This window comes from Humulus lupulus, chromosome X (assembly GCF_963169125.1).
Source record: "Humulus lupulus chromosome X, drHumLupu1.1, whole genome shotgun sequence".
NCBI lineage: Eukaryota > Viridiplantae > Streptophyta > Magnoliopsida > Rosales > Cannabaceae > Humulus > Humulus lupulus.
In genome coordinates this window covers 142421143-142439284 of record NC_084802.1, presented here as the reverse complement: position 1 = coordinate 142439284, position 18142 = coordinate 142421143, and positions in this window count along the sequence as shown.

Here is an 18142-nt window from a genome sequence, read left to right as displayed (position 1 = left end):
GTAGTTACAATATATATCCTACAAATTTTCAAAAAAATTTGAATAGTTTACAATGTTGAAAATAAGTTTGTATTTTTTTCAAACAAGCGTGGTGTTATCCCTCAAAAATCAAGAGATGACGTGGCAAATGAGAAAGCGGCATGTGGCATCACGAGTCAGCGAAAAACGACAAAGTATTGAAAAAAGACCGATGAGCAAAAAAGATAGGTCTATAACCTATAGGGAAGTCGACCAAGCCTAAACCCCCGAGGGGTGGTCGACCTAGCCCTAGCCCCTAGGGGTGGTCGGCCTGACCCCAACCCCTAGGGGTGGTTGGCCTGACATGCTCAAGAGCCACATGGGTGGTCGGCCCACTCTATTCTTCATAGGGTGGTCGGCCTAAACTCCCAAAAACACTTCACTAGATAAAGTTCACGCTCGTTCAAGCTGAGATCAACAGGCCTAGCACCCAAGCTTTGAAGGTCATCGGGCCTAGCACCTAAGTCTCATGGACCAACCTAGACTTAGCATTTTCCCAGAGGTTTCAATCATGCATCGTCTACCACGATCCAAAGAAACAACGAGAAGACCTACGATCTCATAATCATGGGGAGGTGGACACGTATCTCCACTACCCAATAATCGTGTACCAAACCACGATCCCAGTATTACTGATCATGTAATAGCCCCTAAGTACTATAAATAAAGGACCCAGGGCTTCATTGAAGGAGATCGGACGAATATTTTTTGAGAAACTCTAGGAAAATTAGTAACGAGTAAGTACTTCTATTCATCCATGTAATTGTCTATCGAGTGATTCAATACTAAAGACTAAGTGGATTAGGTTATTACTGTTCATCAGAACAGGGCTGAACCACTATAAAATTTATGTTTGTTTGTTTAAGATATTTGTATTTTGTCGTATATTATATTTATTTCGTTCAAAAGGTATAGTATATTATACATACGCCCGTTGGCCAATTTCACAAGTCAACATTTTGGTGCTTTCATTGAGAGTACGAAATCAAGAAACACACTTTCATCAGTTTTACAATGCCTCCAAAATCTAGTCAAACAAAGAAGATGACTCCTAGGGATTCCACCACTCAGGATCCCATCGATCCTGTTAACAAACCTCAGGTGGAGGTTGGAGATCAACCTAATGCAAAAGATCCACAAGATGCTCACTAGGAGGAGATGGCGCAATTTCTGGCGAGGCATGAGGCCTTTTGTAACGCCCTACTTCCTTAGAGTCGTTACTAAGTGAGTTTAAAAACGTGCACTTAACTCGCTAATCGAGGTTTTAAGGCAAAAGTGTGAACAAACCATAATCAGAGTCATAAACTTTGAAAATAATTCTATTTACTGAAAAACATAAAGCGTTTAACATTTGGGATCCCAAAATACTGTTTAGAGATATTTACAACTCAAAAATATAATCAGAGTCGGCTAAACGACAAAATCTAGTTTCAATACAAACATCTCCCAAAATACCCCTGGCTGTGGCAGCTAGGCAGGCCAAACATGTACGCACCGCTTCACGCTCTCCGTACTCATGGTTGGTCGACTTTCCCCTTGCCCTTACCTGCACCACAGAGCATGTAACGCCCTACTACCTTAGAGCCGTTACTTAGTGAGTTTAAAATAGAAATCGTGCTTTTGACTGACTCTAAGTGGTTTCTAAAACCAAAAGTGTGAATAAACCAGAGTTTAAGGCTGTACTCTTTAAAAATGTTTAGTTTCATTGAAAACGTTAAGTATCAAACATCTGGGATCCCAAAATAAGGTTTACAAAATATTTACAACTCAAAAATAGATTTACACTTGATCAACTATCAAAAGAATGGTTTAATACAGCCATATACAAAATGCCCCCAACCAAAGCAGTCGGGCAGGCCGAACATGTACGCGCCGCCCCCACGCTCTCCATACTCATGGTCGGTTGACTGACTCCTTGCTTTTACCTGCCACACAGAGCACCCGTGAGCCGAAGCCCAGCAAGAAAACTCAAATAGTACATAACATATGCAAATAATATAGCTGGCATAATTCACTGATAAATAGGAAAACCATCAGATTAACACAAGCACGGCCATGCCGCCCCAGAGGCCTTACCAAAGCTTGGGGTCTCGGTCCTCACCGTAGAATAACTCATGTATCCCTTGGGTCCCACCCTGGCTATAGCATCCCATGTGCTGAGCGTTACTTCCGGCCCCACTGTCGTACCCGGCCTACGCTGCTCTCGGCCTTAGCCGTTCATTCCATTATAATCACACATATAATACATTCAGAAATAACCATTCAAACATACAATAGTTCATCTAAGATTACACATTTGCACACAATACAATCTAGGGCCGTGCCCTGCAATCACACAGTGGGCCCATGCCCTATTCTCGGGTGTTCCGGTTTTCTTACCTTTAGATTCGGTAGCCTTGATCACCTGACTCCTTGAGCACGATCCTACCCGAGCCCTAGCGCTTACCTAAGCAAAATCCACAAGTCAAAGTCATCACCAACCTCAAGTCCAAAACCTAGCCTCGGGACTAATCCTGAGCCCCCGGGAAGTCCTAGACCCCCAAAACAAAGTGGCGGAAACGAGCCCCGAACCCTAGGTCAAAATCCCTTCACAAAAGCCCAAAAATCCCCTCTGTGAACAGTGCAGCGCTACAGCGCTCAAAAGAGGGCGCTGTAGCGCTACAAGCAGAACCACCCCATCAGAAACAGGGGCTAGCGCTACAGCGCCCCCTAACTAGCGCTGTAGCGCTAGTTGCAGCCTGGCCAAAACCAAAAATCACATCTTGCGATTTTCTTCTCCCATTTCAACTCCAAACTTGCCCAAACCTTTTCCAAACCCAAAAACACACTTATACACACCTCACACTCATCCCAAGCATCCCATGAACTCAATCCCAAGCTCAAGCAACCCAAAAACTCAAAATCTAACACAATGAACCCAAAAACCAGAAATCCACTCAAACAACAAGGATAGGGTCTTAGAAATCATACCGTGGGTGGAATTTCGACCTTGAATCGAACCCTAGACCTCCTTGGCTTGCACCTTCACAACCTTGACCTGTTTTCCCCAAAAACCCCATCCATTTAGCTCAAAAACACAATCCAAACCAGTCAAGCCCTAAAACAGAAAATCCCCAAGAACTTACCTCAATTTCTGATGTGATCTTGCTAACCCCTTGCCAATCCTCAAGCCTAGCTTAGGATCCTTGATGCTCAGCCTACCCTAGCTCTCCACTGAGCTTGACTCCAAGAAAAATGAAGGAAATTGGTTGGGAGAGCCACAAACTGTTCTTTTGGAGCAAAAACCCCTTCAGCTTTTCTCTCTTTTCTTTTCTCTTCTTCTTTCTTTCTTTTCAGCCTATAACCCTTTTTTCTACAAAATCCACTAAGTATAAAGCCCTTCTTTAATTTATCTCTTACAAGCCTAATGACCAAAATGCCCTCCCTTAATAATTCTAAACATTTATGCCCATAAAGGGGCATTTTAGTCATATTACCCAAATTCCACTAATTCCTCAAGTGTTCCTAATAATTCCCGCTCGCTACCCAATACCTGATTAATCATCGAATATACATTTCTCATCATCAAGATTAACCTCAATATATTTCCAAATTCTCATTAAAACTCCCCAGGCTTAACCCAAGCTAGGTATAGATTCCCGCTTGACTTTTCATCTAACCCGCTCACTCTAGGATCGTCTCGAGTCATAGATCACAGGTATCAACATAGTCATGCCCAACATGGCCAAATTACAAATATGCTCAATCAGGTCTACATGCATACTAATTCACATAGTCATGCATCACAATTAATCAAATAGTCATATAACGTGCATTAAATCATAATCATGCATTAAACTCATAAAAGTCACACACAGAATCCCATTATGCCCTCCAGGCACACTACTCCAGGCCCTTAAGCCTTAATAGCGAATTTGGGGTCGTTACAGAGCACCCATGAGCCGAAGCCCAGCAAGAAAACCCTCACAAACAGATAACATATGCATATCAAACACCTAGCATATAAACAGGCCATCAATAGGCTATAAAAATACGGCCATGTCGTCCCAAGCGCTTTACCAGGCCCTGGGTTCGCGGTCTGCACCGTAAGGATATCCCAGGTATCATTTAGGGTCTCGCCCTGACAACTCGCACTCTGCGTGCTAAACGCTACTCCCGACCCCTTGCTGCACTCGGCCTTGCACTCCACGTGCTTTACGTTGTTCTCGGCCCCTTGTCGTTCCCGGCCTTGCCGACCTCAGCCTGCGCCGTTCCCGACCCTTGTCGAACATGCACACAATTGCATACATAGCATAATAAAGCAGATACTGAACATGAATAAAATCAATCAAAGGGCTACGCCCTGCAACACAATCATATAGGGCCCTGCCCTGCATACAAACTTTGCGGGAACAGCAGTTTTCTTACCTGTGTCCCGAGCTTCCCAAGCACCACGATCGCGAGCACAGTCCTATACTCTGAGCCTCGAAGAAACCCTAGTCACAACGCATGAACCATAATCAACCATCATGTTCTAATCCACAAAATAGTTTCGAGTCATGATTCTAACCTCCGGGACCTTGGTTTCTACCAAATCTGGTAGTAAGAACCTTCCCGAGCCTTAACGTTCAAGTTCCCAAGCTAAAAACCCTCATTTTTCCAAAAAATCTACATTCGGGCTGCGGCTCAACCTCCCTTAAGCGCCGCGGCGCGCCCCTGGACAGAGGCAAAATTGCCTCATATCTGCCAGCCTAGGGTTGCGGCGCCTGGGAAATTCCCTCGAAGGTCACTAGCCTCAAAACGCAAGCAGGCCGCGGTGCGAGCCCGAAACCCAGAGTTCCCATGCAAACTTTTCGAGCTAACACCCCTGGAATCATTCTAAACACATCCCAATAGCAGAATTGAGTCCCACACTAATACTAATACACTTTAAGCAGCACATAACCTTAGAGAAACCAATCAAAATCCTGCCAAAACTCAAACTCAATTGCCTAAGTTCTAACTCCTCAAACTTCAATTAAACAGAGAAAAACTTAGATAAAACTCAAGCTTAAATCCGTACCTCAAGAACAATTCGACCCTTAGCTGTCTTTAACCTTGCTCCTTGCTTTGATTCCCCAAATTGCAACCGCAAATCCAAAGCTTTCCCTCAAAATTCCCTTGGCAAGTTGAGAGAAAGCAAGAAAGGAAGAAGAGAGAGAGAGTTTGAGTCGGTTTCTACAATTATGAAAGTTCCTTATATTTTGTTTTATTTAACTTAAGCTTTAAGGTTACCTCAAGACTCGGGGTACCAAAAACGTCCCCGAGGGCAAAATGGTAAATTTCCCTAATATTCCCTTCTAGACATTCTAACCTCAAATATATCTCCAAATATTTATTTCTATAACCCGATAACCCCATAAAATATCTAATATCCGAAATACCCCTCGACTCGCCCCGAGTCGGATTCTCAACCCCGTTGTGACTTTCTGACTAACGACTTCCTAGGACTGCCTCGGATCGTGCTACACAGATATATCACAAACATATCACATTTATCACATTTATGCCCTCAACGGGCTAAAATTACATACATGCCCCTTATAACCAGACGGGGCCCACATGCATATTCAATTCACCTAAACATGCATTTCTAATCACATACTCATCAAATTCACATATAATAACAATAAATCACTTATTGCCCTCCAGGCACACTAATTAAGGCCCTAAGCCTTAATAGCAAATTTGGGACGCTACACCTTTGCTGCAGAGATTGCCCTCCAGAAGGCGACTATGGAACAGCAACGGCGGGAGATAGATGAGTAGGTCCAAAGGATGATCCAGAGGGAGCAGGAAGTTGACCGGAGGCACCAGGAGGTTGTTGTGGCCCTAGAGGCAGCTACTTGATTAGCCTAAGCTAATGCTGAAGCTACAGCTCAAGCGGTTAGCGAGGCTCAGGCCAAAGTAACAGGGATGCGAGACAGTAGTAACAGGGAGTCCTAGGGGCGGAGTCGAACCCCAAGGACGCTCTCAGAGCCACTTTCCCAAAGACAGGATGTAACGCCCTCCTACTCCAGGACCGTTACACTGTGTAATTAAAATTGTGTTAGACTTGCTAATCAGGTCATTTGGCTTAAAATGTGTAACTAAGGTTAGTGACAAGGGTTAGGGTTAAAAATTTCGGTCAAAGAACCATTGACTTTTATTCCAAAAGTTTTATATAACATGGGATCCCAAAATATTACAACTCAACTGTTAAAAAAAGATAGATACATATCAAAAGTTACATCAGCCGGCCTAAGCGGCAAAACAGGGCTACAACCCTAGTTCCTCTAAAATAACCCCGGCCGTGATGGTCGAGCAGCCGCATATGTACACGCCACCACCAAAGCTCTCCAACTCATGTGTAACACCCTACTACCCAGGGATCGTTACGGTGTGCATTTTAAACAGTACTAAACTTGCTAATCAAGTCATTTGGCCATAATCGTGTAACTAAGTATGATTAGTAGTTTAGGGTTAAATTTATTGGTTAAGATACAATGTTTCACTAAAATTTTTACTGTATACATTGGGATCCCAAAAATATAATTTAAAGGTTAATTACAACAAAATATTTACAACCAGTCGACCTAAGCGGCAAAATAGGGTTTAACCCCAGTTCCTCTTTCAACCCTCGGCTGTGGCGATCGAGCAGCCGCATATGTACACATCGTCACCTAAGCTCTCCAACTCAAGGATGGTCCAGCTTTCTTTTGCCTTTACCTGCACCACATATCACCCATGAGTCGAAGCTCAGCAAGAAAACTCAATATGCTCATGAACAGTAATAACATGTTACTAAGTCATGATGTGCATGCCTAGCAATAATAGCCCTATTCATGCATGCAAATAATTCCAGATAATGATGGTGGATTCTGCCTTCCTGTGTGGATGACTATCAAGTCAATCCTAATCAGATGAGTGATTAACACTTTGAGATTCTGATAATCATGTTGGGGCTTGTAGCCCTAATCAAATGAGTGATTTAACACTTGAGATTCTGATAATCATGTTGGGGCTTGTAGCCCTAATCAAATGAGTGATTTAACACTTGAGGTTCTGATAATCATGATGGGGCATGTAGCCCTAATCAGATGAGTGACTGATGAGTGAGTCACTAACTTAAATCAAATGAGTGACTGATAAGTAAGTTAATAACTTAAACCAGATGAGTGATTAACACTTGAGATTATGATAATCATACTGAGGCGTGTAGCCCATAGCCATGTGACGATGCAGTCACCTGGGCCTTCTAGCCCTGGCTCTAACTAACTAGCCATTAGGCTAGACAAGCGCTTTTAGTTTTCATCGAACTTGAGGTCGGTCAGGCATTAATGCTCATGATGAGTCATTCAATGCTTATGTCAATTAGATCTAATCTTTTTGGCTTGCGTTAAACACGCTAAAACTGTTCTTGACTCTTAAGCCAATACCATACGACCAGTGCTCAGTACTACTGTCGAACTTGACTAATGAGTCACAACTTCACAGTTAATACCGACACCATTGCCAATTCTGACTAATGAGTCAGTGCCAATCACAAGTAAGCAATGGAACCAGGCATATATCATATGTCAAATATCCAAATGTAGGGCATTTATCATGCTTACTTAACAATCACTAGCATAATTATGATCATGCACATTTACAGAGACTCAAGCTCTGATCAATCTCAAATTCAATATTCATGTCATGCCCTAATCACATGTTACTCATGCTTCACATGCATCACATAGTGGGTGTAGTTTTCTTACCTCTGGTTCGAGCCAGAAATAACAAATGAACGACCCTTGAGAACGATCAATCATTTGATCCCTAGCGATCACCTAGTCATAACCAAATATGGAATCCAATTAATGGCATCAACAATAAAAATGTTCTTGACCTAAACCTCACTCCCGGGACCTCAAATCGTACTCAAACGGTTAGTAGATTCAATCCTGAACCTTAGGAATTGAAATCCCGAGCCAAAACCCCTCAAAAGTGCCCAAAATATGAATCAGGAAAAGCAGGGTAGTGCTACAGCGCTGCCCCCTAGCACCCTAGCGCTACAAGCAGAACTGTCTGGTCCTGGACAGCGCTGTAGCGCCCTCCCTTGGGCGCTACAGCGCTAGGACCAGGCTGAAACAGCCCTGGTTCTTCCTCCTTCGACTTTTCCAATTTCAACCTTCAAGAATTGATCCCAAACCTCAACCATACTTCTAAATGAACCCAAATATCCACTCTACATGTCCTAGGCATCATAACCCAATCAACCTTTGGCAAAAACTCCCATCAATTCTCAACTATCCCACTCAAAATCCCAACTAAAAACCAAATGAAAACAGAGCAGAAAACTAGAGTTTGAATGGCTAAAAACTTACCTCAAGCTCAGTATCACACCCTCTTCAAAGGTAGAACATAACCCTAAACCATCAAGGTTCAACTCCCTAGCTTGGTTCCTCAAATGGAACTTCAAAATTCAATGAGAAAAGAAGGGAAAATGATGACCGGGAGAGGAAGAAGTTGATGCTCTGTTTTTGCAAGGTTCTACAGCCTTCTCAAGTGATATATATCCCTTAGGTCAAAAGACCAAAATGCCCCCAAGCTTATTTAAAACCTTAACAACCACCAAGGGCAAAATTGTCATTTCCCGTCTATCTCGTTAAACATAATTAACACCCCCCAATTCCCGTTATTCCCAATATTCTCAAATGCTAATAAATCATATCCCATTACCCTTTAATTCCCGGTAATGCACTAATCCTCAAATTACCCCAAGACTCACCTCGAGCCTCGAAATTGCATTCAAAGATCGTCTTATGCCGAATGGCTCGAACAAATCCACATTATGATGTGGTCTTACTCATAATTCACCAACATGCATGAAAATATACAAATGTGCCCTCAACAGGCCAAATTACCAAAATGCCCTTATAATGAAAAGTGGACCCATATGCATGCATTTATCATCATATAATAATATAATTCACATAAACATGCATATAATCATTTAATAACATAATAAATCAATTATGGCCCTCCCGGCCTCCTAATCAAGTTCCTAAACCTTATTACGAAATTTGGGTCATTACAACTATCCCCTCTTTACTGTTTCCAGTTCCCAAGTCGCTTCTGATTCCAGTTCCTAAACCTTATTACGAAATCTGAACCGTTCGGAATATAAATTCCGCATAACTGATTCCAGTTCCCAAGTCGCTTCTTCGACCTCACTGTTTATGTGTCATACCTTAACATAAGGTATAGCTATTCTTCTCAGATGCTTATTTTTTCTATTAAAATCTAAACTGGCTATTTCTCATAGGATAACTTATCCTCAATCTCTAGATTCTCATAACTCAGCACATGAGTCTCTTCTAACCCATGTCCTCAACATGGAAATATAAAATACACTGTATACAGCTGACAGTGCCAAAGATAAGGCTAATCCAAAGGCAACCTGACCGGTCCTATCCAGGATTCAAACGGTCATATTAATCTAGGGCTCAACTTGCCCTTATCTCTTCACCCCTTTCCATGGTGATACTTTAAGGAAGATACAATCTTCTACTTCGAACTCCATGTTCCTGCATCTCAAATTAACATAACTTTTCCATTTACTCTAAGAAGTGAGCATCCAAGCTCTAATCTTTTCAATAACCTCAATGATCCTCTGAACTACCTCAGGATCCAAATATAATATCTCACCCATTTCATTCCAATGAATGGGTGATATACATTCCTTACTATACAACGTTTCATAAGGTGCCTCTCCAATACTGGTTAATTCTCTATTTGATTTACCATCAGTCTGAGGATAATCAACTGTACAAAACTTCTACTGTACACTCATCGCCTTCAACAACCTTTCCAAAGACTTGGAAATAACAGCAGAGTCTTCATCTAATAAGATAGACCTTAAATTCCATGAAGGCGTACTATCTCTCTCACATAGAGATCTGTATACTGATTAGCTGTGTTACTTGTCCTTACTGATAAAAGTGAACTCACTTTAAATAATGGTCCATAATGACCCAATTCCAATCACGCAGACCCACTGTCCTGGGCGGACCCACTGCGAAACCTATCTCAATGTTTCCTTATGTCCACTATAGAATACTCAAAGGCTGTAATGACCTTACTGATTTCTGATACTCTGTCTTGACCTGCTAACAGGTTGAGGACTTTGTCACATATTCCATTATGTCCTTCTCCATCCCAGGCCACCAATATAAAGCTTTCAGACTCTAATACATCTTTCGCAATGCCTGGATGAAGAGAATAAAAGAGTAGAATGAGATTCATCCAGAATTCCCCATTTAATCCTAGTGTCCATTGGATCCCAAGTCCGATCCTAATACCACAATAAACTCATACCTGACACTGCATAATCCTTAGCTAATCCAGCTAAGACATTGCCCTCAATTCTCCCATCTATGGGTCACTTAACTATTTTCCTTTAATCCTCTTTGAAAGAGTAAACTCAAGTATATATTTGGCCACTTGGCCCACCAGAAACTCTACTCTAGTTCTGGTCAGATCCTTTAAATAACATGATGCATAGGCAATCACTTTTCCCTGTCACTGAGGTGTCATAACAACCTGCAAATTGATTTTGATATGTAAGAAGACTCAAAACCTTTCTCAAAGCACATATAATAGCATGCCCATCCAAGGAAACTCCTGCCCCTAAGGCATTCCTTGACCTTGGCAATTCTCCAACCAAGAATATATCACAATACCGTTGATCAAGATGATCACAAATCCAATTAAGATAGTCTTTGAATACTCTGTTCATCTAATTCATAAAAACAACTTGGCATTAACCAAATTTTCAGAACATCACCCAGCACTCCCAGTGCTCTTATCTAATATAAAAGCAGTCTTCTGCATAACTTTTTCCCTGATATTCATCTGGTACTAACCAGATCAAAGATCCACTTTAGAGAATACCACCTTATCTAATAACTGAGACTTTAGGTCGTACAACTTTGCTAAAGCCACTCAATACAGTTCCCTAGACCTGATTCCCTTCCTGGCACCAATCCAATCACCATTTATCTTTTTATGTAAACATAATCCTGAGAAATCCCCTGGAAATCCATCTTGAAACTCACAGACTAATCCAGTCTGTCCTGATCCCACTGACACGTTCTAAGTGGTATCCATCACACTAGCTAGGAATTCTATGCATCCTCCTGCAATAGATCTCTAGCTCTAAATACAGATGTTATCAACATACAAAATCCATGCACAATGCCAACCACCACAAGGGTTTCCCACTCTCAAACCCAAGAGTTACTATCCTTTCCTTACAATTTAGCATTGCCCCACACTTGGCTAACCAATCCATAACCAGGATCATACTGAAGTCAGTCATAACCAACTTTATCAGAACAACTGATGAGTCCTTTCCACGATAATCCAACTCGTCTCTTATGATTACCAATAGACTGCTACATTCTCATCATAACATAACCATGCGATCTGTATAACAAGTCTATGCTTCTCTAAATGCAACAAGCGAAGAAACAACATGATACCAAAACCAGTCAACATAATACAAAAATCAAAACTAGAAAGCTGACCTACTACCCCTGAGGAACCAGCCTCAGTCTCAATCTCAGTCTCCGACTCTGACTGCTTTGGAACGAACACTCGAGCTGGAGTTGAGCTGTCCATCCCCTTTTGCTCATATGTCTCTTGACTTGGGAAATCCCTCTTGAAATGCCCCACCATTCCACATAAGAAACATGCCTTTGCTCGACATCCCTTCAAATGATGCCTCTTGCATTGAGCGCATATTAGATAAGTCCTCCAGTTCTTATTCTTGCTCTCTCCAATTAATGGAGGTGTCACTACTCGAGCACTACGCTCGCCAACACCCTCTTGCTTAATCTGATTTCCTGTGCTCTCAACAGCAAGAGCCTTCCCTACCACCTGAGCATAGGTAGAGGTTTCATGCACTGGGGCAACTCTGATGCCCTGAGCTATTCTGGGATTCAATCCCTGGATAAACCTTTCCTTTCGAGCTACATTTGTGGGTACCATATCAAAAGCAAACTTGGTCAACCCATCAAATCTGTTAACATACTCGGTTACTGTTGCATTGCCTTGAACCAGGTTCATAAACTCATTCATCTTAGCAGTCTTTGCTGCATCACAGTAATACCTTTCATTGAACAACTGCCTAAATTCTTTCCAGTCCATCACAACTGTATCTCGTGTCTGGGATACTACTTCCCACCATGTCCGGGCAACATCCCACAATACATATGTAGCACAGATCACCCTATCGCGACCTACTAGCCCCATACTGCCGAGGATGGAACTGATCATGCCCATCCATTGCTCAGCTCTGAATGGATCTAGGCCTCCTTCAAAGACTGGAGGGTAATACTCCTGGAATCTTCCACAGAGAGATTCCCATCTGTTCTCAACCCTAGGCTAAGCCAAAACTGGTGCCACTCCTGGCATATCAAAGGAAGAGGTGTTCCCCGATAGGTTCCGTTGTTGCTTCAAACACCTGATCTCTTCCTCTTGCCTCTATAATCTTAATTGCAAATCTGTAAACATTTGCTAGAAATTTTGAGGGATGAAGAACTCAAACCCTGGCTGAAACTCCCATCCTTTGTATAACCACCACCAGGTCTCATAATCTATCTTGGATACATACCTGCTGGTTGAATCTGCAGTCAATAACTTGACCCATTAAACATGATGAGCATATCAAGAGATTTCCCCACGAGAAAAATCTTACCACACTACATTCACAAACTACTGCAGCGGTAAACACATGCCCATATCATTTATTCATCAATTCATAACCCCTGCTCTTCCAACATTCACACCATGCCTCAAACTCCAGCATGCAAATAATACATTTATATATATATATTCACTGATTAGGTAATCATATAATCAAATTCATATATGTTCACAGAGCATGTAATCATATAATCATTTCAATAATCAAGAGTCAGACTCTATCAGAATCTCATGCTCCCTAATACACTGTGCAGGTAAAATATTTACATTCTATTTAAGCAGTTAAGCGCATAACCACATAAATAGTTACCATACCCTAAGTGAAGTTTGCCTTTAGTGACGAGTGTACATGCTCAACTTATCTTTAGAAATCCTTAACTTTGGCTTGCTCTGATACCAAGTTTGTAACACCCTACTACCCAAGGACCGTTACGGTGTGCATTTTAAACAGTGTTAAACTCCCTAATCGAGTCATTTGGCCATAATCATGTAACTAAGTATGATTAGCAGTTTAGGGCTAAAATTTTTGGTTAAGAAACAACGTTTCACTAAAATGTTTACTCTATACATTGGGATCCCAAAAATATAATTTAAAGGTTAATTACAACAAAATATTTACAACCAGCCAACCTAAGCGGCAAAATAGGGTTTAACCCTAGTTCCTCTTTCAACCCTCGGCTGTGGCGGTCGAGCAGCCGCAAATGTACACATCGTCACCTAAGCTCTCTAACTCAAGGATGGTCCAGCTTTCTTTTGCCTTTACCTGCACCACATTGCACCTGTGAGCCAAAGCTCGACAAGAAAACTCAATATGCTCATGAACAGTAATAACATGTTACTAAGTCATAATGTGCATGCCTAGCAATAATAAGCCTTATTCATGCATGCAAATAAGTCCAGATAATGATGGTGGATTCTGCCCTCCTATGTGGATGACTATCAAGTCAATCCTAATAAGATGAGTGATTAACACTTTGAGATTCTGATAATCATGCTGGGGCTTGTAGCCCTAATCAAATGAGTAATTTAACACTTGAGATTCTGATAATCATGCTGAGCCGTGTAGCCTTAATCAAATGAGTAACTGATGAGTGAGTCACTAACTTAAATCAGATGAGTGACTGATGAGTAAGTCACTAACTTAAACCAGATGAGTGATTAACACTTGAGATTCTGATAATCATACTGAGGCGTGTAGCCCATAGCCATGTGACGATGCAGTCACCTGGGCCTTCTAGCCCTGACTCTAACTAACTAGCCATTAGGCTAGACAAGTGCTTTTAGTTTTCATCTAACTTGAGGTTGGTCAGGCATTAATGCTCATGATGAGTCATTCAATGCTTATGTCAATTATATCTAATCTTTTCGGCTTGCGTTAAACACACTAAAACCGTTCTTGACTCTTAAGCCAATACCATACGACCAGTGCTCAGTACTACTGCTGAACTTGACTAATGAGTCACAGCTTCAAGTTAATACCGACACCATTGCCAATTCTAACTAATGAGTCAGTGCCAATCACAAGTAAGCAATGGAACCAGGCATATATCATATGTCAAATATCCAAATGTAGGATATTCAGCATGCTTACTTAACAATCACTAGCATAATTATGATCATGCACATTTACATAGACTCAAGCTCTGATCAATCTCAAATTCAATATTCATGTCATGCCCTACTCACATGTTACTCATGCTTCACATGCATCACATACTGGGTGCAATTTTCTTACCTCTGGTTCAAGCAAGAAATAACAAATGAACGACCCTTGAGAACGATCAATCATTTGATCCCTTAGCGGTCACCTAGTCATAACCAAATATGGAATCCAATTAATGACATCAACAATAAAAAGGTTCTTGACCTAAACCTCACTCCTGGGACCTCGAATCGTACTCAAACGGTTAGTAGATTCGATCCCGAACCTTAGGAATTGAAGCCTCGAGCCAAAAACCCTCAAAAGTGCCCAAAATATGAATCAGGAAAAGTAGGGTAGCGCTACAGTGCTGCCCCCCTAGCGCTACAAGCAGAACTGTTTGGTCTTGGACAGCGCTGTAGTGCCCTAACTTGGGCGCTATAGTGCTAGGACCAGGTTGAAACATCCCTGATTCTTCCTCCTTCGACTTTTCCAATTTCAACCTTCAAGAATTGATCCCAAACCTCAACCAAACTTCCAAATGAACCCAAATATCCACTCTACAAGTCCTAGGCATCATAACCCAATCTACCTTTGCTAAAATCTCCCATCAATTCTCAACTATCCCACTCAAAATCCCAACTAAAAACTAAATGAAAAATAGAGCATAAAACCAGAGTTTCAATGGCTAAAAACTTACCTCAAGCTCAGTATCACACCCTCTTCAATGGTAGAACATAACCCTAGACCATCAAGGTTCAACTCCCTAGCTTGGTTCCTGTTGCGAAATTAATAGTGTGTGCAAGTATACACAGTCATCAAACAAGTAATAAAGTGATAAGTCAACTATCGTTTCCACAGGGATTGAAAATTGGAAATTAATTCACAAAATTAATTACTCACAAATTGGTTTCAAATAAAAGTAAAACAATAAGATAAAACTAAATTAATGAAAAACAAATAAAATTAACAAACAAAAACTAAGAGAAGAAACAAGCTAGAATTATTAAATTGTCCTAAAAATGCAATTATGGTAACAATGTTGCAGAGGAATGCTATAGCAACTGGGCAAAGTTGACTAGGTATTTAAATTTCATAATCCTTTTTCCAAAGTGTTTATGGTTTGGTTCTTTAATTAATTAACATATTCCTATGCCCAATTAATTTCAAGAACACCAATATAAGTACAATTCCTCTAAGTCATGCAAGGTGATAATATATCCCTATACAATCACAAATCCAAATCTAAGAAATTAAGAACTTGCATCATTCAAGTTTGTGTCCATTAACATTAACCTTTCCAGAATTAATATTAATTCATCAACCCACAATTGGTGATCAAACAAAAGTAAGCATTAGGCAATATACACACTTGAATGAACAAAACTCATCCACCAAAACATTCATGCAACAAAGTACCAAATCACAATTTCAAGTCAAGAAAATAATACTAGCAAAATAGAAATTAACTCATAAATAGATGTGCAAAAATACAAAATTCTAAATTAGAGAAAGATAAAAAGAAAAACCCATATGGAGTTTGTCACAAGACTCCAAGCTTTCCCCCCAAAATCCTCTTCTTCTTCCTCTTGATTTTTGCCAAATCTCTAAATAAAATTATTAGAGGAAAATACCTAACCTAAAACTAACACTCAAATAAAATATTTTTTTCTTTTTCTTTTTCTTTATTTTTCTGGGTGTTTTTCTCTCTACAATGGCAGCTCCCTCTCCAAAATGGTGGCTGCTCCATGGTTGAAGAAGATAAAAATTAACTCTCTAGGGCTCCAAAATTGGGTATAAACCCTTTCTTTTTCTTCTACACGTGGGGACCACTCTTCTTTTCAGAAATTTTCAGCTCTTTTCCACCTCATCCTCACACTATTCAAGTCTCTCCCCCTCATTTAATCACTTGCCAAATGTGCAAACTTTATGTTGCTGGCTGTACACACTTTGCTGTAGCAAAGTTGACTGATGCTACAACAAAATGTCAGAATTTCAACTCCAAGATGATTTCCTTGCACATGTTTCACTAAGCTTTCCAAGCATCCTTTCTTTTTGCCTTCAAAATAGATACCACATTTTTAGAATATAATCCCATTATTTTCCACAAGAGTTATCATTAATTAAAACAGAATACACAAACAAAATTAAAAGACAAAATGACTAAAACCACACAATAATAACACAAACACTCTATTTCACTTAAATTTTTAAGTTCAAAAGCTCAATTAATAACTCTATAATATAGAGTTATCAGTTCCTCAAATGGAACTTCAAAATTCAAAGAGAAAAGAAGGGAAAATGATGACCGGGAGAGGAAGAAGTTGATGCTCTGTTTTTGCAAGGTTCTACAGCCTTCTCAAGTGATATATATCCCTTAGGTCAAAAGACCAAAATGCCCCCAAGCTTATTTAAAACCCTTAAAAACCACCAAGGGCAAAATCGTCATTTCCCGTCTATCTCATTAATCATAATTAACACCCCCAATTCCCGTTATTCCCAATACTATCAAATGCTAATAAATCATATCCCATTACCCTTTAATTCCCGGTAATGCACTAATCGTCAAATTACCCCGAGACTCACCCCGAGCCCCGAAATCAGCCCCGTTATGACCAAACCGATAACTTGCATTCAAAGATCATCTCATGCCGAATGGCTCGAACAAATCCACATTATGATGTGGTCTTACTCATAATTCACCAACATGCATGAAAATATACAATTGTGCCCTCAATGGGCCAAATTACCAAAATTCTCTTATAATGAAAAGTGGACCCATATGCATGCATTTATCATCATATAATAATATAATTCACATAAACATGCATATAATCATTTAATAACATAATAAATAAATTATGGCCCTCCCAACCTCCTAATCAAGGTCCTAAACCTTATTAGGAAATTTTGGTCATTACATCATGGCTGGTCAAGCTTTCCGTTTCCCTTACCTACACCACAAAGTACCCGTGAGCCAAGGCTCAACAAGAAAACAGAACATGTGACAACAGAAAACATAAATTTAAAATAATCATTCAATAAAAATCAGTGACATTAATTCATAGCCAATATCACTTAAGTTCAATCACATGATCATTGGATCAACCTGGGGCCGCTGTCCTATTCAGTTGGCTTTTATGCCACTTCCTAGGCCTATGCCCTAGCTATGTGACCACAGAGTCTCCTGGGGCCTCGCCCTTAACTCTGTCTCACTAGCCATAGAGCTAGCCCAACCCCCGTGGTTCACCAACGACCTTAAAGTCGATCAACATAATAGTACGTTGCTGGTTTAGTCCAATGCCTCTCGACCAGCGCACAGCGCGCTATTGCCGTCCTTGACTCATAAGTCAAGCCCTGATCCAGGATTACATATCCTACTTATAAGAAACAGATGTGGATAGGCACATCCCAACAAATTAAGCACATACTCATGCTAATCATATAATCCCAGTGAATAACCATTTTCATAATACTAACATATTCATATAACGGGGCCACATGCCCTAATCATAGAATTCATGTAACGATTATAAGCACTTAAGCATTTATCGACAAGCATTTAAAACAATAGCCTAGCATATCAAATCCTAGGGCCCAAGCCCTAATCATATTAATATACAATAAACGAGCTAAGCCCTAATCACATACAACACGTTCTGGGTGCAGTTTCCTTACCTTAGGTCCAAGCAAGCGTAAATGAGAACGGCCCTCGAGCACGATCCCGGTTCTGAG